The sequence below is a fragment of the Diabrotica virgifera genome, chromosome 3 (assembly GCF_917563875.1).
Source record: "Diabrotica virgifera virgifera chromosome 3, PGI_DIABVI_V3a".
Classification (NCBI taxonomy): domain Eukaryota; kingdom Metazoa; phylum Arthropoda; class Insecta; order Coleoptera; family Chrysomelidae; genus Diabrotica; species Diabrotica virgifera.
Window position 1 is genome coordinate 150,838,598 of NC_065445.1, and position 22,426 is coordinate 150,861,023.

The 22,426-nt window shown below is 34.4% G+C and overlaps 1 protein-coding gene across 3 annotated transcripts in view; it reads left to right on the forward strand.

Annotated features, from left to right (window-relative positions):
• LOC126882104 (zinc finger protein 239-like) overlaps nucleotides 1-22,426 on the forward strand; it is a 103,270-nt gene that overhangs the window by 74,128 nt on the left and 6,716 nt on the right. The gene's annotated exons all lie outside the window — the stretch shown is intronic.

The following is a 22,426-nucleotide window of genomic DNA, read 5'->3' on the forward strand; positions in this document are numbered from 1 at the left end:
ACTTTTATTTCATTTATTATTATAATATATGTTATGAGTCTTTTAAAGATATGAAAATTTGTATGGAGAAAGAGGACCAAAATAAAAAGATGGTAGTTCAAAAATTACCATCCTATTGTTTATATCTTCGCCGTACATGCAGCTCAACTGTGACCGGTTGTATCTCAGGAACCACTCATCACAATTAAACGTTTTTTCTTTTAAAAGAAGCGTCCTGCCGCGTTCTTTCCAATACCGTTTTCATAATTTAATTTAATAGTTGCCGAGATATTCTATTTGTTTATAAACCAAAAAATTGTTTATAATTTTAAAATATTCCCGAGGCCGCTTAAATGGTCCAATTTCAATTCAGTAAAGTACATTTGATAGGTATAGTGCCTTTTTATACAAAAATTATAGATTCTTATGCATTATTATTATAGCGACCGTACATTTTTAATCAACAATTTAATTGTTGCTAAAATATTTATTCAATTTCCATCGACTCCTGGCAATATAATCTATACCAAAAGAGCTTTTATATCACCAAGCTATTTAATTATTAATAAATAATTACTTACCTAAAATTTTAGTTGAAAATTAAATATTGTGTTGGAAAAACCCGCATTTTCCGAGGAAAATTTATGTTGAAGTAAATCGGGAAAAACATGCCTCTATGCACAATTTAATTACGGTGAATTTTTATTTGGGTTTTTTTGGTGTAAAGTTAAAATCTTTGGAGTTATAGAGCCATAATTGAAAAAAACACGATTTTCGGGCGTCATTTTGTTTACAAAAAAAGTAGCACACTATCTGCGGACTTTGCATACCTATATTATTAATATATAGAATCATAAGATTTATAAGATATATAGATCATAATAAAATTGCTGGTAAATAACTTTTTCTTGTATTTTGCTAATTAGCCCAGAGTAATAGTGCAATACAAAATACAAGGAAAGAAACGGTATCTACTATTTTCCACCTACCTCTACCGAAAGTATACCTTTCCGGACCTGATTGTAGGGAGCAAAGTTGTACTTTTCCTCCCTAGGGAGGAAAAGTAAAAGTGACGTCATGGTATTTCATTCATGAAATATAACTTATTGACGTCCTGTACAATATCTATTTTATATTACGTAAGTATCTATACATTTTAACGTTTATTTATAAAACATCCTGTATTTTGCAGAATGGTAAAAAACAGTAAATTGTTATTTTGATTTAACGATGTTTACATTAATAATTTGACTTATAGTTGACAGTTATATTGTACCTACTTGTTAGTTTTAGTTCTAATAAATTTTGTTGGTTATTTACATAATTAAATTAAGTAAAAATGAAAAAATGACTTATTATTTGAGGAAGGTGGAAAAACCATATGTATAACATGGGAGTAAAGTGCTATTTCCTCCCTTGAATAGAAACTTCATTCTCGGGAGGAAAAGTAGCACTTTCCTCCCTTGTTATACAAATAGCTATTCCCTATTTGTACAACCTGTTTTCTGTTGGCAATGATAATTTTCACATAGTTTATTAACTAATGGCTACACATTTTAATAAATGAAAATTGATACAAGCAAACTTGAGGATTCCAATAGAATATTAATGATATATCTAACAATTCAGTTAAACTAGCTTAAAAACGGGATGGGACACTCCGGGAGTGGGTATATTAGAGCAAGAGCCCGTGTCCGCTAGGCATTCCATATTTAATAAAAGCTGAAATTTTCTCTGTGAATATCCCCAAACACAGGTAAAAACGATCAGCCAGTACGAACTTTGGATCGTGGTTACTTGAGCAGGTAAAAGGTAGCAAAGGTTTATAAAATATATTACTTTCCTTACAGTATAAAAGCAGAATTTTATGTAATGTTACATGTTACTTGAACTACTATTAAATAGCTATTTGTATAACAAGGGAGGAAAGTGCTACTTTTCCTCCCGAGAATGAAGTTTACTGCCCGACGCGTAGCAGAGGGCAGTAATCATTCAAGGGAGGAAAAGGCACTTTACTCCCATGTTATACATAGTTTTTCCACCCTCCTCAAATAAAAAGTCATTTTTTCATTTTTACTTAATTTATTTATGTAACTAGCCAACAAAATTTATTAGAACTAAAACTAACAAGTAGGTACAATATAAGTCAACTGTCAAATATAAGTCAAATTATTAATGTAGACATTGTTAAATCAAAATAACAATTTACTGTTTTTTTACCATTCTACAAGATACAGGGTGTTTTATAAATAAACGTTAACATGTATAGATACTTACGTAATAGAAAATAGATATTGTACAGGGCGTCAATAAGTTTTATTTCATGAATGAAATACCATGACGTCACTTTTACTTTTCCTCCCTAGGGAGGAAAAAAACTTTGCTCTCTACAATTAGGTCCGGAAAAGTATACTTTCGGTAGAGGTGGGTGGAAAAAATAATATCTCAGTAGCCGGACAGTTTTAATAGTTTTTTCACCTTGCCGGATGGATTGAAAGTCTCGTGTAGGTACGAGCGCGAGACAATATAATATGTACTGGAGTGTATAGGGCTCATCATTCACAGTCATTTGTTTCGAGCTTCTGTCATATGTCGTATAATCCGTGTATATTAATATACACAGATTATACAACATATGATAGACGCTCGAAACAAATGACAATTGATGAAAAGCCCTATACGAACGAGTTAGATATTGAATTCCGTCTACTGCGATCTTTTACTGCGCATCATCAGTTGTATTATTTATATAGTATATATTATTATACAGGGTGTCCCAAAATTAGCGGGACGGTCGAATATTTCGCGAAATAAACATCCGATCGAAAAACTGAAAAATACATGTTTAATATTTTTTTAAAGTCTATCGAATGATACCAAACACGACCACCCACTCCATCCCTTGGAGGTGTGATGGGGGGGTAACTTTTAAAATCTTAAATAGGAATCCCCGTTTTTTATTGCTGATTTGGATTCTTTACGTAAAAATAAGTAACTTTTATTCGAGACATTTTTTTCGAATTGGAGATAGATGGTGTCTTTTTTTTTCTTGAAAAATGGCTTTGGCAGAGCCAATTAGCCAGACTTGTTTGTGATTGATTGCAGATTCATAGTCATAAATTTCTTATTTCATAACGTAAGTAGGTACTACAATATTATTTTTTTTTTGATACAACATATTATTACTCGTATATTATATTTTTTTATTATATATTTTAATTTGTGGTAATCACTTTTTTTATTCTTTTTTTTTGTTATTATTATTTTGTTATATGTTCTTTTTTTATATATTATTTTTTTTCTTTTTATTTTTTTCAAACCAAATTAACAAATTATGCCTAGTTTACAACTTGTGTTTACATAATTTAACATGTTTATAAATGAGATGAAGAATTTCCATGTCATTTATAAATATTAAAGTATTAAGGTTTATTGGGAAACAACATTTTAAATTTTTTAATTTCTTATAAAGGTCGTTTATGTTATTTATCTGTAAATGACATTCTAATATGACATGTGTTAGATCTCCGATTTTGCCACAAGTACAATTAGGAGTAAAGTTTTTGTCTGCTAAAAGTATCAATATTTGAAGCTGGAATTAAATTTTTGTTTATTTTTTTTCCGATTATATAAGCTGATTTAGCAAATTTGTCAACTATTTCATTGCCATTTATTCCCGAATGAACCTTAATCCAAGCAATTGTTACATTTACTCTTAATTGTATAGTTTCAAAGAGATTTTTAAGAATATTCAATTCAATGTGGTTTATGTGTTTGACTGTTTGAATGCTACTAAATCTGCCCACTACGGTTTTACTGTCAGTAAATATAACATAATTGTTAATTGTTAGTGGGATTCAGTAATACATACTGAAGAGCAAACATTACTGCTATCATTTCTGCTGTGTATATTGAGCATTCAATGATTAAGCTATACTGATAATGGTAATTTTTATTTGTGTGGAACACTGCACAGCCCGTTCCATTTGCGTCTTTTGACCCATCGGTAAATATGTACTGAAAATTTGACCATTTCTCTCTAATAAGTATATCAAACATATTTGGCGGTAAATGTGAGTTTAAATAACATGTTTTAACCTTGTTAGAAAATAATGTTTTTGTCATTTCACTGTAGATAGATGGTGTTATAATCTGAAAAAAGATTTATCCTGATACACTTAGGCCCGGTCTTTTCACCTCCGAATAACTAGTTATCTTATCCCGAATTTGAGGTAAATGAAATATACATGCAGACGAATGTAAATGAACAAGTTAGAAAAATAACTACAAATGAAATAAAAGAAGCCGTATTAGAATCAAAAAATGGGAAAGCACCAGGGCCTGGAAATATACCCATCGAATTGATAAAATATGGACCACATACTGCACGAAATAATGACGGAACTCTTCAACAAATGCATGTTGCAGGGAGAAAAAATACCAGAAAATTGGAATTGTGCATACATTAGCTTGATTTACAAAAAAAGGAGACAAAACGTTGTGCAAAAACTACAGAGGTATAAGTATAACCAGTACAATGGGGAGGTTGTATGGCCGAGTATTAAAGAAAAGGGTGGAATTAGAAATTCAGGACATGGAAGAACATAGTGGTTTTCGTGCCGGTAGATCTCGCGCAGATAACATATTCGTGATGCAACAAGTCATAGAGAAAAGAAGAGTAAGGAATCTGTCTACTCACCTAACATTTATTGATCTGGAAAAAGCCTACGACACGGTGCCTTTAAAAAAACTCTTTGAAATTTTGACCACGACAGGCATAAGTGAAGCATATGTGCGAGCAATTCAAAATATGTATCAAAACCCGAAAAGCTGCATTAAACAGGGAAAATTTTTGTCGAAACCATTCCCTGTTACAAATGGTTTAAGGCAAGGGTGCTGCTTATCGCCAACACTCTTTAAAATATACATCCAGAAAGGTCTGGAGCAATGGAGGAAAACAGTTCCTGGGATGGGAATAATGATTGAAGAAAACTGCTTAACAACTTTGTTTTTTGCTGATGACCAAGTAATTCTTGCCAACGATGAACATGATATGGATTATATGATAAGAAAGTTACAGATCGAATATGAAAAATGGGGCCTATGTATGAACATGGAGAAAACGGAATATTTGAGAATAGGAGAGGAATCCGAAGATCCGGAATTAGAGTTAAGAAGTGTAAGAAAATGTAAGGAATATAGATATTTAGGAAGCATAATATCAGAAGAAGGAACTACAAAAAGATACATACATCATAGGATACAGCAAGGAAGGAAAGCAACTCGTCTTTTAAATGGTCTAACAAGGTGAAGCTGAACACAAAATTAACAATCTACGGAACAATTTTGGAACCTATTATAACTTATAGAGCAGAGTGTTGGCAACTCACAGGAAAGGAAAGAAAAAATATAGAAGTAGCGGAAATGGATTACTTACGTAGAGCATGCAGGGTATCTAGATTAGAACATGTACCAAATGAGGAAATTAGACGACGGACAAAGAGTGTATATTCCACGGTTGACCATATAGAAACAAAGAAATTGCTATGGTATGGTCATGTTATGAGGATGTCAGAGTAAAGATGACCAAAAAGAGCATTAAATTACACACCCATGAATAGAAGAAGAAGAGGAAGGCCTGCAGAAACATGGAAGAAAGGCATAGAACAGTCTATGGCAGACAGAGCAATAGAAGATAACGAGTGGGTGGATAGAAAACGATGGCGAGCGAAATGTGGGATGCGGAGAAGACCGTAGGAACCCCACTGCTTATATATTATATATATCTATGGTTTGTTTTTAAACCAAGAGGAGTGATTCTAATTTACCGCGCTGTAATGCTTATTTGTAATTGATCCAATCGCAGGCAAGTTCATTCTTCACTCCACTGTTATAAAATTTTGACACTTATGACATTTATCAAATTTTGACACTCTTGGCATTTCATAGGTTAATTAAGTTATATCGGCGATTTTTTGTGTTTTCTGCGTTATTCCTTTAATTTTTAGATTTCTAGTCTTCTTCTTCTTCTTCTTCTACGGCACTACAGCCCAAATTGAGCCTTGGCCTCCTTTATTTTTTGCCTCCACCCTTGCCTGTCTGTGGCTGCTCTTCTCCATACACGGACTCCTAAAAGGGCTTGTGCGTCGCTGTTTAATGTGTCTTCCCAGCGCTTTCGTGGCTTCCCAACCGGTCTCTTTCCTTGCATTCTAGCATTCAGTGCTCGTTTTGGTAGCCTATCCTCTCCCATTCTTATCACATGTCCGGCCCATTGCAATCTTTGTAATCTAATGAAGTCTGACAGGGGCGTTTCCTTATAAAGTTGATAAAGCTCGTTGTTGTATCGACTTCTGAAGATTCCGTTTTCCCTCACAGGTCCTAGTATTCTCCTAAGTACTTTCCTTTCGAATGTGTCGAGTTTGTTTTTGGATGTTTCTTTCAGCACCCAGACTTCACTGCCATAGCATGTTATTGGTCGAATTAAGGTTTTACAGATTCTCATCTTTGTATTTCGGTGGACACTTTTTGACCGAAATATATGGGAGAGGGCAAAATAAGCTCTGTTTGCCTGCGTTATTCTCTTCCTTATTTCTCCATCTTCTGATCCGTCGGCATATATTTCTACTCCCAGGTATGTAAACGTTTCAACCGTTTCAATGTCATCTTCATGTATAATGTTTTCTGGGACTATATTTCTTCTCGTCTGAGTCATTATTTTTGTTTTTTCTGTGTTAATTTCCAGACCTAGCATTTTTGTTTGTGTTTTTAACTCTGCATATGTTTCCTGTGCTCCTGTTGATGTTCTACTCATAATATTAATATCATCAGCATAAGCGGCCAGTTGAACCGTTCGGTTGGTCAGTAGATTTCCTCGTCCAGTTTGCATTTGCCTAACCGCATACTCCAGTGCCAGGTTAAACAATGTTGGGGCCAGCCCATCTCCCTGTTTTAGTCCCTGCGAAATGTTAAAAAAGTCTGTCCGGTGGTTTTGTATTCGTACACATGCCTGAGTTTCATCCATTGTGGCTTTAATGAGTCTTATTAACTTGTGTGGTATTGCCAATTCAGCCAATATATAGTATAGTTTGTTTCTTTTGACTGAGTCGTATGCCTGTTTGAAGTCTACAAACACGTTGTGAACATCAATATCGTGTTCCCATGCTTTGCTCAAGATCTGTTTTACTGTGAATATTTGATCCAATGTCGATCTTCCCCGTCGGAAGCCCGTCTGATACTCTCCAATAATATTTTCTGCTAGTGGTTGGAGCCGCTGGTTTATAATATACGTGAGGACTTTATATGCTGTACATAGTAGAGAGATTCCACGGTAGTTTTTGCACTGGAGTTTGTCTCCTTTTTTATAGATCGGGCATACTATACTTTTCTTCCAGTCGTCGGGTATTTTCTCTTCTTGCCATACGTCTCTGATGAGCGCGTGGATGTGACTTGCTAGGTGGTCGCCACCTACCTTATATAATTCTGCTGGTATTTCATCAACTCCCGGAGCTTTATTGTTTTTCTGGGCCTTAATGGCTTCGAAAACTTCCTCTATGGTTGGAGCTTCTACTCCATTCTCTTCTACGTAGATCATACCCATTTCATCTTCCATGTCTACTTGAGTTCCAAGTAGTGTCTGAAAATAATGCTTCCAGGTGTCTGTGACTTTCTGTTGGTCACTGATTATTTGCCCACTTTCATCTTTACATAGACTTGTTTGAGGTTTATACCCACTTTTTATCTTTTTTAGGTATTCGTAAGCCCCTCTAATTTCGTTGTTTTTGAAATGTTCTTCCATTTTTTCTATTTGTCCATTTTCATAGGCTCTCTTTTTATTTCTACATGTCTTGTCTGCTTTCCGTCTTGAGACTTCAAATAATGTTCGTCTTTCCCGTGTTCTTCTTGTTATGTACATTTTGTGTGCTTCATTTCTTTCCTCGATTGCTTGTCTGCACTCGTCATCAAACCATGCTGCTCTTCTCTCCTTTTTCTTGTTTCCCAGGGTGGACGCTGCTGCTGTCAGTAGTGCTGTTTTGATATTAGTCCATTTGCCCTCTATGGAGTGCAGTTCTAGCGTCCTTAACTCATTTGCGACTTCTTGTTCGAACTTCTCTTTACATTCCTGAATCTTCAGTTTTTCCAGGTCCAGTTTGTTTGTTCTTTGTTGTCTTTCGTTTCTTTTGCTGTTAACTCTGCATCTAAATTTGGTTTGTACTAAAATATGGTCTGATCCACAGCATGCTCCTCGTCGTGTTCTCACATCGGAGATACTACTGGCTGCCCTTTTGTCTATCAGCACATGGTCAATTTGATTGGTTGTGGTTCCATCTGGTGAAATCCATGTCATTTTGTGTATGCCTTTATGTGGGAAGCATGTGGAACTTATAACCAAGTTTTTACTGGTGGCAAAATTTATCAAAAACTCCCCATTCTCGCTTGTTTCATTGTGCAGAGAGTATTTTCCTATTGTGCCATAGAACTGCGGTTCCTTGCCTATTTTAGCATTCATATCACCCATTATAATCTTGATGTCATTTTTTGGCGCATTATCATATACTATCTCCAGCTGTTGGTAAAAGCTTTCCTTTGTATGTTGCTCTTGATCTTCTGTTGGACAGTGAATGTTTATTATTGTTAGGTTGAAGAAGTGGGTGCGAATTCTCAACTTACATATCCTTTCACTGACTGCCTGAAAGTCGATGATTTTTGACTTAAAATCATTATCCACCACAAATGCGACTCCACATTCTTTGCTTCCTTGTTCCTTCCCACTATATAGAATTGTGTGCGTTTTAGTGTCCCTGACACCTTTCCCCAGCCATCTTGTCTCCTGAAGAGCAGTGCTCATGATCTTATATCTTTTTAGTTCTTGCAGAAGTGCGGTTTGAGCTCCTGGTCTATTTAGCGTCCTCACATTCCAGTTTCCAAATGCATAGTCCATGTTTCTGCAGATTTCTAGTCTGCTTTTATATAAAAAGCAGTTGTTTTTAGAACTCTTTAGCAACGTATTAATATAATATAATATTTATGGATTACCGTTGAAGGCCGACATGATCAACCAAAAAAGAAGATGTATTTGGTTATTTTTCTAGTGACTTTCTTGGGTGTGAATCTGTCTTTTTAGTTTACTCCTCTTAGTTAAAAAATAAACTATAGTTATCGGGAGGTTCTTCTTCTTCTTCTTCAGTTTATTGGCCTCCACCTACTTGGGTATTTGGCCAGCTCATCGTCTCGGAACAAGGGAAAAATCCCTTATTCACTTACAATTTGGAGTTAGTACATTGTACAATTTGTTTCTTCTTCTTCTTCATCTTTTTCTTCTTCTTCTTTAGTTAACTAGAAATTTTGGTTGGTGTGGGACAAACATGACAAGATAAAAAAAATTTCACGCTGCAACCTCTCTTTCCTTGTCTAAGGGGGCAACTGTCTCTCAATACACAATGTTCTTTTTCTTCTTTGATTTAGGAGAAATTTTGAGTTGGCATGGGACAAATACAAAAACTGAACTTTTTTTTTTCCAACGACATTAAACTTTACTCTCTCAAGGGCAACTGCCGACTACTACACAATCTTATTCTTCTACTTCTTTTTTAGTTTACTGGCAATTTTGAGTTGGCATGGGACAAATTCAACAAAGACACAAACTTTGCTCTCAGGAGCAACTGCCGACCATTACACAATTATTTGACAGATTTACATGTAATCTGCCGGATAAACTTCACGATAACTAGTTATTCGTATTAGAAATAGCAGATAATAAAAGGTAAAAATAAACGTAAACGAAACTATTTATTTTATAACCGAACCGTATTATAACAATATACAAACAGAGAAATTAAGATGTGTCTTATACAACGTATACTTCCAGACTAAAGTAAAAATATCACACAAAACTACTAACATCGCTCTCACATCCATATGTCTTGTAACACGATACTTTTATGCAATTTTATGTAAGAGTGTTCGACCTAAAAGGTTCTAAGAATTGGCTCACCCATGAAGAAAGACCCCACATGTGTATTCTAACACTTAACAAAAATAATAAAGTTGAATTCCAACATCCCCTCGCAACTAAAATTATTTTTGAATTAGTCAAACAGACCCCCTTTACTACTTAAGTACTCTAACTTAACCCTATTCAGCGGCTTAGTCAACATATCGGCTATCATATCCTCGGTAGGACAATACCCAAAGTTAACAACCCCTTTTTCTATATAACTAATTCCGGCTCTAAACCCACAAATTCCTTTATAACCTGTTTTAACCAAATTGCTTCCTTCAGCCAATGCTATGTACTCTGCTTCAGTTGATGATAGAGACACGCAATTCTGTTTTCTACATCCCCAATTTATAGGCGAACCCCGTAATAAAAATATATACCCGCTATTTGATTTTCTGTTCCCCTTGTCTTCTGCCCAGTCAGCGTCTGCATAGCCGTATAATGCACTATATGTTCCTTCTTGTCCTAAAATAAGCTTTTTATATTTACTTTTCTTTAAATATCTTAACACCCTCTTTGCTTCGTTCCAATCTACTTCATTTGGATTTTTATTCTGTTGGCTTAGTATGGTGACGCTTGCCAATATATCCGGTCTAGTATTTACCGCAATATATAATAAACCACCAATCAGTTGTTGATATATTTCACTGTTTTTCACCGGCTTTTCTCTGCTAGGCTTATAGTATCCAACATCCAGCGGTATATTGAACTCTTTTCCATCTTTCATCATAAACTTGTTCAGCAATTTGTCAATATAACTGGCCTGATTTAAACTACATATCCCTTTATCGCACATGTCAATCTTCATACCTAAATTATCTTGTAATAATCCCAAACTCCTTATATAAAAATTACATTTTAGTTTCTCGTCAAATATATCAATTATTACCTGTGTATCCTTTGCTGCTATTAAAATGTCATCCACGTATATAAGTACGTAAACCCTTTCATTATTTATTACCTCGATATATAAATATGTATCAATATTGCTTTTACAAAAAATTTTCCTTAATGACGTGATTTCCTCTTGCATAGCTTGCTTCCACTTTTTACTATCACTTCTTGCAAGCGCCTCTTTAAAGTTGCTTGGTTCTTCTTCTTGGAATTCTGTCAACTTTGCTATGTAGCGCTCAGGTGTAACACCTTTATTTATTCTGCTAGATCTACGATCACCTGAATTCTCTATATCGACATCTGTATCTAATTGATAGTTACAATCACCGCCATCGTCATGGGATTCTTCCCAACTTAAGCTCTCATACATGTTCGATGTGTCCGTAGAATTTTCTATTTCCTCCGTGTTTTCAAAATTTGCAACCTCTCTGTCTTCTACGTCGTTTGGCTCTATTTTCTTCCGTTCCATCATGGACCCAATGGATATTTCCTCACTTTTTGCCTCCTTTTTCTCGACGCATATATTTCTCTTGGAAAACACCACACTACGGCTAATTGTAATACGTTCTGTATCTACATTTAACAATCTATATGCTTTTGATTCATCAGAGTAACCTACAAATATCAGTGACTCACCTTTTGGATCCAATTTATCCTTCATTTTTTCTTTGGGAATGTGGCTATAAACCGTAGACCCAAATATTTGCAAATTCGACACATTCGGTGTTACTTTATGCCACAATTCATAGGCCGTTTTTTCTTTCGACTTAGTAGGTAATCGATTTTGCAAATAATTTGCTGTCACTATCGCTTCCCCCCAAAATTTCTTTGCTAAACCCGCATCGATTAACATGCACCTAGCCATTTCAACTAGAGATCGATTCTTTCTCTCTGCAACCCCGTTTTGTTCTGGAGAGGACCCTGCTGTATATTGAATTTTTATACCTTTATCCTTTAAAAATTTCCTTAAATTATTATTTACGTACTCGCCACCCCTATCCGACCTAATTACTTTTGGAACCCTACCTAACTGATTACTCGCAAATTCTATAAACTCTTTTATACATTTTACCACTTCATTTTTATGATTTAATAAATATATAGTTGTATATCTAGAAAAATCATCAATTAAAGTAAAAATATAACGTTTACCCCCTGGAGTAACAGTCTTTATGGGCCCGCAAATATCCGAATGTAATAAGTCAAGAATATTAAATGTATTGCTATGAGAAAATTTTGGAAAACTCTTACGTAAAATTTTACCTTTCATACAGCATTCACAAGTTTCCCTAATCCTACAGTCTGTCATATCAATCCCGACTGCCATTTTCTTTTCCATTAAATGTTTGACTGCATCCATGTCCCTTTGTCCAAACCGTCTATGCCATGTATGTTGGCAGTTGCTGGAGTGCTCCAAAGCACTCAATCCATGGTCAACAGTTGAAAGTTTGTATAAGTCCGGCGAAGGCACCGCACTCGCGACGACTTTTCCGTGTAAAACGATTTTACACTCGTTTTTATCGAACTGCACATTATGTCCCGCACTTGTTAGCTTTTTCACCGAAAGCAGATTTGAGTCTAATCCCGGCACATACAGCACGTTGTCGATTTTTAAATTTTCCACTCCCGATCCAGTCACGCACTCAATAAGTCCTGTTCCTATACCCTGAACCTCTGAGTATTGTCCTTTCTCCGCCAAACTTACAACGCCATTTCTGCTACCGCCAAATTGGGTATAGAATCCTTTGTAATTAACCATGTGGCTTGAAGCTCCTGACTCCACATACCACGAAGCAGAATCCCTTTTTCCGTCCCTTGAGCTATAATTGACCATAAAACATGCATCATCAGTACCTTCAGTGACTTTATTGGCCTTTTCCTTTTTAAACACTTTGTACTTAAAGCAATCTCGTTTAAAATGGCCCTTCCGGTTACAAAAATAACACTGCCTTGCTTCTGCCCTTGCAGTACCATTATTTTTGTTACCCTCGTATAGTGATTTCATCACCGACTCCTCCTGATTTCTTCCCAAAGCTCCCTGACGTCTCCTGTAGTACTCATCTATTAATTTACTCGTGACAAATTCTAGAGTAATTTCACTCGATGGCCTACTTTCCAGCGCTGTAATCAAAAAACTGTATGAGTCTGGAAAACTTCCCAGCAAAATTCCTGCTGAGAACCTGTCCTTAATTTCCTCCCCTAAGGCGGCCAGTTTATTCAACGATTCTAGGAATAAACTAATGTGTTCTTCCATATCACCATTCTCCTCTAGCGATAGCCTACAGATTTGCTTTAACAAAAACACCATACTAAACAAACTTGATTTCTGATGATACTCCCTTAGCGCTACCCACGTATCGCGCGCGAATTCCTTATTTCGGATATGCACTAATTGATTAACGTCAACAAGTAAGGCTATAGTTGACAAAGCCTTATCATTTTGTTTTTTCCAAGAACTGCTTCGGTCTGCTTCTAATGGTAACTCGTTCGAAACTAATTCCCATAGATCAGCATTGATGAGTAACATTTTCACTAAATAACTCCACGACTGATAGTTCTTGCCGTTCAACTTTTCGACGTTATATTTCGCACTTTCCGCCATATTATGTATATCGTTGTGTGTGTGTGTTTAGATTTATGACCTTGGTTTGAACCAATTGGCCAGCTCAATTTTTTTTTTATTTTCATAGACACAATTTCCTAATTTTAACTGATATACATTATATTTTAATAATCACAAACATATATTACATACATTACATTAAAAATACATACTAATAAAACACTATTACTAAATACTTATACTAAACCACTAATTGATATTAATTTTTTTTTCTTTTTTTTTTCTTTCGCGCTAAGACCTAAACCCGATTCATCCTCGCGGAGGTTTAGGCCTTCTTTGTGATTTTTTTGTTTTTTTTTATTTTGTTTTTTTTATTGTTTTTTAATATTTATTTATTTTTTTTATTATTTTTTTTTCTTTTTTTTTGTTTTTTTTATATATATTTTTTTTTAATTTTTTATATATATATATATATATATATATATATATATATATATATATATATTTTTTTTTAAATATCAATTTTCATATTTTTTAAGTGGTTATAAACAATTTTATACAAATTTATATTTCGTGTACATAAAATGGAATTTAAATTGGTGGGGAGAGTAACTCCTACTGTTTGTAGATTCTTATATAACTGTTGATTCAGCATCTGGAAGTTTGCGCAATCGAAATTCACATGCTCTAAAGTACCCAACTCCCCGCATGTGCAGTTTTGAGAAGTGGCCAACCCTAGTTTATTTTTGTGAACTGGATATAAACCATGTTTGTTCCTTGCTCTATTTAAGGTTTTAATGAAGTGCCGATTTGTAATGTCGTTAAACCATGGTTTTCTATAAATTTTTGGTTGGATATCATGAAATCGTACACCTTTAAGAGAGATATCATATTCCAGTTGCCATTGCTCCATTTGTTTTTTCTTAAACCATTGTCGTAGATCAGTGACTGGCATTAATGGTTCTTCTATCGTTTCCCCTGTTGTAGTAGCATCCTTGGCAAGTCTATCCACTATTTCATTTCCGTTAATTCCATAATGAGCCTTAATCCAAACCAAAGAAATTTGTTTACCTGTATTCGTAAGTAACTGGATTGTTTCTAAAATTTTTATAATTACTACTGATGAAGTGCTTGATAATTTAGTTTGTACTATTGTGTCTACCGAACTTTTGCTATCTGTTAATATAACAAACTTATTCTTGTGATGGATATTAATATACCTCAAAGCTTGAAGAATTGCGATGAGCTCAGCAGTATAACTAGACATTTGATTTGAAAGTTGAAATTTTTTGGATAGATTTTCATTTGAATGGTAAAAGGCGCATCCAGTTGACTCAGCGAATTTGGATCCATCTGTATAAATACAATCGGACTCCGGCCATCTTTTCAGAATTGTTTTCTCAACAAACGTATTTATGTTAAATTGATTAACATGTGGTTCAATATTAAGATAATAATAAGGAATTTGTAGTTCTAATAGGTTATAATCACAATTATAAAAGGGAAGGATGTCATTTCTGTAAACCTCGCTATTAAATTGGATTAATAGCTGATAACTGCTTATTACTTTGGGATGAATTTTACGTCGCCAGAAGGGACTATCTATTTTTGAATTGAGGTTTTGTATTTTCTCAGATCTTTTCTGTGCTAGGAGTTTTGACATAAAAACATCACACAAAAATTGCCGTCTAAGATGCAAAGGAGGCTCTGCTGCTTCAATTTCTAAAATATGTGTTGGTGTGCTTTGTATACATCCAAGACAAAGTCGTAAACACTTATTTTTTATTTTTTCCAATATCTCCAATTGAGTTAAATTTGCATTTCCATATAAAATACAACCATAGTCAATCACTGAACGTATTAGTGCTCTATAGAAGATTAGTGATATATTTGGATCGGCTCCCCACTTTGTGTGGCTAAAAGCTCTTAGTACATTTATTGCGTTTTCACATTTTTTTGACAAATGATGAATATGTTCTTTCCAAGAGAGCTTTTGATTTAAAATTATGCCAAGGTATTTAACAGATGTTTTATATGGGAATGTGAAAGGTCCTATATTAATTTGGTTTGGTGGTTGATAACGTCTTCTCGTAAATGAACACATGACTGATTTATCTTGAGAGATGCTGAATCCATTTCTTTGTGACCATTCGGCAATTCTTTCTGTGGCGTTTTCTAATGCATTGATTGAAGCTTCGATCGACTTCTTTTCCGTATAAATGCAAAAGTCGTCTACGTACTGAAGTATTCTAGTTTCTTCGGTAATAGAACTAGTAACATCAGCAGTGTACAGAATAAACAATAATGGACTTAAAATACTTCCTTGAGGCAATCCAATTGATGTTGATTTGGGCGTACCTATCACTCCATTTATATTTAAATACACTTTTCTATCACGGTATAACTTCATTAAGTTCGCAATAACCCCTTCTGGAATTCCTATGGCGTATAATTTATCTGTCAATATGTCTAGATTAACTATATCATATGCTCCCTTAATGTCTAAAAATAGGCAGGATATTGAGTTGTTACGAGTAAATGCTAATTGTACATCAGTAACAAATGATGTTGTAACTTCTTGAGTTGAACGTCCTCTTCTGAATGCATATTGAACTGCTGATAATAATTGATTTTTCTCCAGCCAGTGTTCTAACCTGTTTTTAATAAGTCGTTCGTACGTTTTCATTATACAAGACCCCAATGCAATAGGTCTGTAGGAGTCTGCAGAATCTCTAGGTTTATTAGGTTTAAGAATAGGTACTATTAAATATTTTTTCCAATCGTCTGGTATGTTCGACTTGTTTGTATATATACTGTTATAAATGCCTAATAAGCGCTGCTTAGTTATAAATGGAATCTCAGCAATCATTGGGTAATGGATGTTGTCTATTCCGGGAGACGTATTATTTCTTTTCTTACAAGCTTGTTGTAATTCGTTCATTGTGAAAGGTTTATTTAGCATGTGATCATTTGTATAATTATTTTTGAACTCTCTTGGTTTTTCGTTAACCCAATTCGGACAGATTTTACTATGAAAATATTCTGTCCAGTCTCCCCACTCTATTTGATGTCTATTTGCTTGTTTCCTGTTTTTGAATCTGTTTAATTTAGCCCAAACATCTTTCATTGGAGTATTTTTGTTCAAACTTTCACAATACGATTTCCAACTAGCTCTTTTTGCTTCATTTGTAATTCTTTTAACGATCGCATCTTGATTTTGATACTTATTAAGATTATCCAAATTTGGATTCTCTTTATATTTACTAAATAACTGCTTGCGTTTCGTTACTGCATCTTGGCAGTCATTATTCCACCATGGTTTGCATTTTTCCCAAGTATTTCGTTTATTTGTACTCTTTTTTGGTATAGCTACGGTAGCTGCTTCGTTCATATCTTCTAATAATTTGTCATAACTATCGTCAATAACATTCAATGATTTGTCATATAACAAAGTGCTAAATTTTCTCCAGTCTGCCTTGTTAATTTTCCATATTTTATGACTTTTTGTTGGTGGTGGCGTTCCTCTAAGTTGACATTTCATGAGTATTGGCAAATGGTTAGAGCCATGGGGATCTTGAAGTACCTCCCACTGGAATAATTGACTGATATTTTGAGAGCATATAGTAATATCAATAGCACTTTTTCTTTGGCCTGGTCTAGTAACAAGGGTTGGTTCCCCTGTATTTAAAAATACTAGATTTAATGAGTTTATTGCTTCTAACAGGTTTCTTCCTTCAAAATCTTCTAGATCTGATCCAAAAGCCAAATGATGCGAATTAAAATCCCCACCAATTATACATGGTTTTGGTATGCTATTAAAAAAATTAAGAAATTGTGTCAGTGTAACTCTACTCAAAGGTTTTATGTAAACTGAAACAAGATAAACTTCCTTAAATTGACCAATCCGAACACACACACACCTAGCCATAATCTTTTCCATTTGAGGTAAATCTATTGAGGTAAAACTAATGTCATCCTTAATTAAAATTACTACACCAGTTTTTCCATCTTCTCTATCTAAACGTGAACAATTATAACCTACGAAATTATAATAAATATTTGGTTTAAACCAAGTCTCCGAAAGAAGACCTATATTGATTTTATATTCATGAAGTAAATACTCCAAATTACATTTATTTGAAACTGCCGACCGGCAGTTCCATTGTGTAATAGAAAAGGTTTTGTTCATGTCTGCGAGCTTAATCCCTGTTTATTGAGTCTGTCCTTAATAATATTAACCACTTCAAACTGTTGAACATTTAAAATATTATCCCTATTTAAAGACTTTAATATATCTATAACTAATTCAAATACTAATGTTATCGTTTCTGTTTCTGACATTTCATTCGTTTTAATAATATTCTCTCGGTAAGATTCTTGACTCAAAATACCCCCTTGTAACCTAGCGATTTCAATTGGTTTAGTTATTTTGATTGCTTCATTAATACAAGGATCAGGTGTTTGAGGCCTGGCCCTTTTCGTTGGATTTCTATAGATAGTGTATTTATGGGAATCTATGGGGCTAGACTGCGAAAAACCTGAAGAATATGGAAGAGCAGCTTGACTGGGAAGGAGTGGAAAAGCTTTTTGAGACGCTAATTCTATGGGAAATTGAGGATTTAATGTTTTATTTTCACTAGTAGTTGCATTTGCATATGTTCTATTGGGGATTAATTTAATTGCGTCATTGTATGTTAAATTTTTTTGAGACATAATATCTTTAATAGTTTTTTGCCTCAGATATTCAGGACACAGCTGAAAATTTGTAGTTAAATGATCTCCGTTGCACTGAAGACATTTATTGTTTGGGTTTTCCGTGCATTTGGAGGATAAATGTTCACCGTGACATTTGAAACATCTAGACTTACCACGACACTGTCCACCCACGTGCCCGTAACGATGGCAATTGAAACACAAAATTACTTTCTGTACAAATAGTTCGACCGGAATTAATACCTTATTAATAACTACATACTTAGGTAAACTTTGTGCCCTAAAAGTCACAATAATACTTTTATTTGGAACATATACCGTAGTATTATTCTCAACAATTTTCCTTTTTAATCTTTTGACTTCTACTACTGTAAATTTACAGTGGTAGTCATAGGCTTTAATTTTATTTTTTAACTCCTCATCTGAAATGTCTATCAATATCCCTTAAAATACCCTGACGATGAATCATAAATTTAGGTACATAAGCCTCAAGTTTATTTTCAGTAAACCTTTTTGATTTATTTTGATCTACTAAAAAATTGGCCCATTTTGACTCTCCAAAAACTACTTTTACTCGATGTTTTCCTGCCAAATCAATTCTTTTTATTTTATTATCCAGTTCCAGCCAATTTTTTAGTATTATATCACCAACCCTAATCGCATTTAAACGTAAATCACTTTTATTTTCAATTATTACTTCAAAAGGACCTGTGTCAGTTTGTAAATATTTATAGGTAGTTCTAATGTCATTTGTATTTATTTGGGACGAGTTTGACGAAATATGAAGTTGATTTTTACTTACGTTTGAGCTGCTATTGACATTTTTATTAATATTATCGATACCTGAAACCGCTGTTATTTCCATATTATTATTCTGTTCTTCTCTAAACTTGTAAAATTCGTCCTCTCCGGGATCGGGAGGGTCACCGTCACCGTGTCCGCTCATCAAGATTTAATCGCTTTGAACGCTAAAACTGACTTATATTTATATAAAACTTAAACTATAACTAAATTAACGAAACTAAAAAAGAAAATTTAACGGATTTAACTAATAAAAACTGCTAATAAATTTAAATTTTCGAGAGGAACTTTGAAATGCGTCTTTACACTTTGACAGTAGTTTGACGATGTATATAGTTATGTAACACGAAAAACTTCGCGACTGTACACTTTTAATTATTATCTTAATACAGGTGAGCTAAAAACGTAACTGAGGCCCATAACCTATTAGAAATAGCAGATAATAAAAGGTACAAATAAACGTAGACAAACTATTTATTTTATAACCGAACCGTATTATAACAATATACAAACAAAGAAATTAAGATGTGTCTTATACAACGTATACTTCCAGACTAAAGTAAAAATATCAAACACAAAACTACTAACATCGCTCTCACATCCATATGTCTTGTAACACGATACTTTTATGCAATTTTATGTAAGAGTGTTCGACCTAAAAGGTTCTAAGAATTGGCTCACCCATGAAGAAAGACCCCACATGTGTATTCTAACACTTAAAGTTGAACCTATAAAAGTCTAACACTATAAAAATAATAAAGTTGAATTCCACCAATTCGGAGGTGAAAAGACCGGGCCTAAGTAAATTATAGAAACGGTCTAAAGGTACGTATACATATGCGCGCCGCAAACTTTGCGCCGTGTGTACGCCACGCGTTTGTGGCGCCGAGAGAAGTTGGATAGTGGTGCGCCATGTGCGCACCGTTTGTGCCATTTGTTCCATGTATTTAAAAAAACACGTATTAATCTAACGAACGCGCAGTACACATACGGCGCGAAGTGCGCGGCTCGCATATCTATACGTACCTTAATATCCCGAAAAATATACTTCCAAATGAAAAACCAAATAACACGTGTTTAATGTGTTTCAAAAACCTATCGAATAACACTAAACACGACCCCTCCACTCCATCGCATGGAAGTGGAGTAGGGGTAACTTTAAAATCTTAAATACGAACCCCCGTTTTTTATTGCAGATTCATGAAAAAAATAAGGAATATTTGTTCGAGACATCTTTTAGAATTGTTGATAGATGGCGCTGTAATTGGAAAAATACGATTTTTTAGCGCCATCTATCATCAAATCTAAAAAATGTCTCGAATAAATGTTACTTACTTTTTCACTATAAGATTTTAAAGTTACCCCCCACCCCATCTCCAGGATGTGGAGGGGGCCGTGTTTGGTAATATTCGATATTAAGTTTTTTGAAAAATATTGAACACGAATTACGACGTTATCCATCTGGGCGTGATGATTTAATCGATGATTTTTTTAAATGGGAATAGGGGTCGTGTGATAGCTCATTAGAAAGGGTATTCAATTCTCTATTCAGTAATATAAACATTAATATAATTATTTCTACAGGGTGCCCAAAAATTTTTTTAATTAAATTAATTGATACAAAAAAGAAGAATATATGTGATTTATTTAATTCAAAATACATTTTGATGTTGTCCGAAAACAGAAATAAATGTTTATTGCACAAATAAACAGAGAATTCAATGTTCAAGCCAGCTCCCGCCAGCCACCTGACTCTTGGAGGTTTGAACATTTAATTTAAGCGAAAAGCAAAGTTTATTTGTAAAATAAACATTTTTTTTTGTTTTCTGACAGCAGTAAAATGTATTCTGAATTAAATAAATTACATACATTCTTTTTTGTATCAATTAATTTAATTAAAAAAATTGTTTGTACATCCTGTGGAAATAATTGTGTTAATGTTTATATTACTGGATAGAGAATTGACCCTTTCAAATGAGCTATCACACGACCCCTAGTCTCGTTTAAAAAATAATCGATTACGTCATCACGCCCAGATAGATGACGTCATCGTATGATACAGTAGACTCCCTCTATAACGAGAACTGAAATGGCGGCCTAATTACCTCGTTATCAGCAGATCTCGTTATATCAGACAACAATAATATTGAAATGTTTTCATGCCTCTTATGTAGTTTATTAGGTGTCAATGGTCGACCTGAACAATGAGACTACAATTGTAAATTTCCTACCATATTCAATATCGGTCGATAAAGGAAGAAGTTTATTACATGCGGTGGAGTTTATTACAACACTGGCCTCGATAATAACACAGATGTTGGGCATATAAAATGCTGCAAATAGCCCAGAGGAAAATGGAAAGGTCCATGCTGAGTATATCGCTTCGTGACCGAGTTAGAAATGAAGACTTAAGACGAAGAACAGGAGTTACCGATGTAATTTCCCGAATTGCCACCCTGAAATGAACTGGGCCGGATCAGTGATGGGAGGTGGACGAAGAGATTACTTGAGTGGAGGCCGAGATTAGACAAAAGAAGTAGAGGAAGACCACCTACTCGTTGGACTGACGATCTCAAGAAAATGTCAAGAAATTATATGTCCAGTAGTGGACGCAAAGGGCTGGATGATGATTATCATTTCTATATACAGGCAGTTGGGGTATTTATTTATAGCCATTACTGCGCTAAAACAGGTAAAGAAACATATTCTTCGATGTCATTTTTCCTCGTTATAACCAAACATGCCACGTATATATATATCCAAGGATGTTTATATATAAAGGATATAATAAAGGATGTTTCTTTTCTATGTTTATATATATATATATATATATATATATATATATATATATATATATATATATATATATATATATATATATATATATATATATATATGCAAAAAGAATAAAGCTTCTAGCAAAGCTTGTTATTGCTTTTATGAATTAAAACGCCATAATACATGGTATTGGAGCACAAATTCGTCAAAACTTCCGTGATTCAACTGGTACCAATAGACTGATATATCGATATTTTAAGGTCTCCCTCTCATCAGTCAGTCGAGCTGGTACTACAAATTAAATCACGGAAGTTTCTCTGAACGTCTCCAAAAATTTCGCCACTCTAGTGGCAGCTTACAGAGGCGCCATCTCTTTTGATGGCAGGGAACGAAGACGATTTAATAATACCGTCTCCTATCCTCTGAGCTATCGGAATGTGCAAAAAGAATAAAGCTTCTTGCAAAGCTTGCTATTGCTTTTATGAATTAAAACGCCATAATACATGGCATTGGAGCACAAATTCGTCAAAACTTCCGTGATTCAACTGGTACCAATAGACTGATATATCGATATTTCAAGGTCTCCCTCTCATCAGTCAGTCGAGCTGGTACTACAAATTAAATCACGGAAGTTTCTCTGAACGTCTCCAAAAATTTCGCCACTCTAGTGGCAGCTTACAGAGGCGCCATCTCTTTTGATG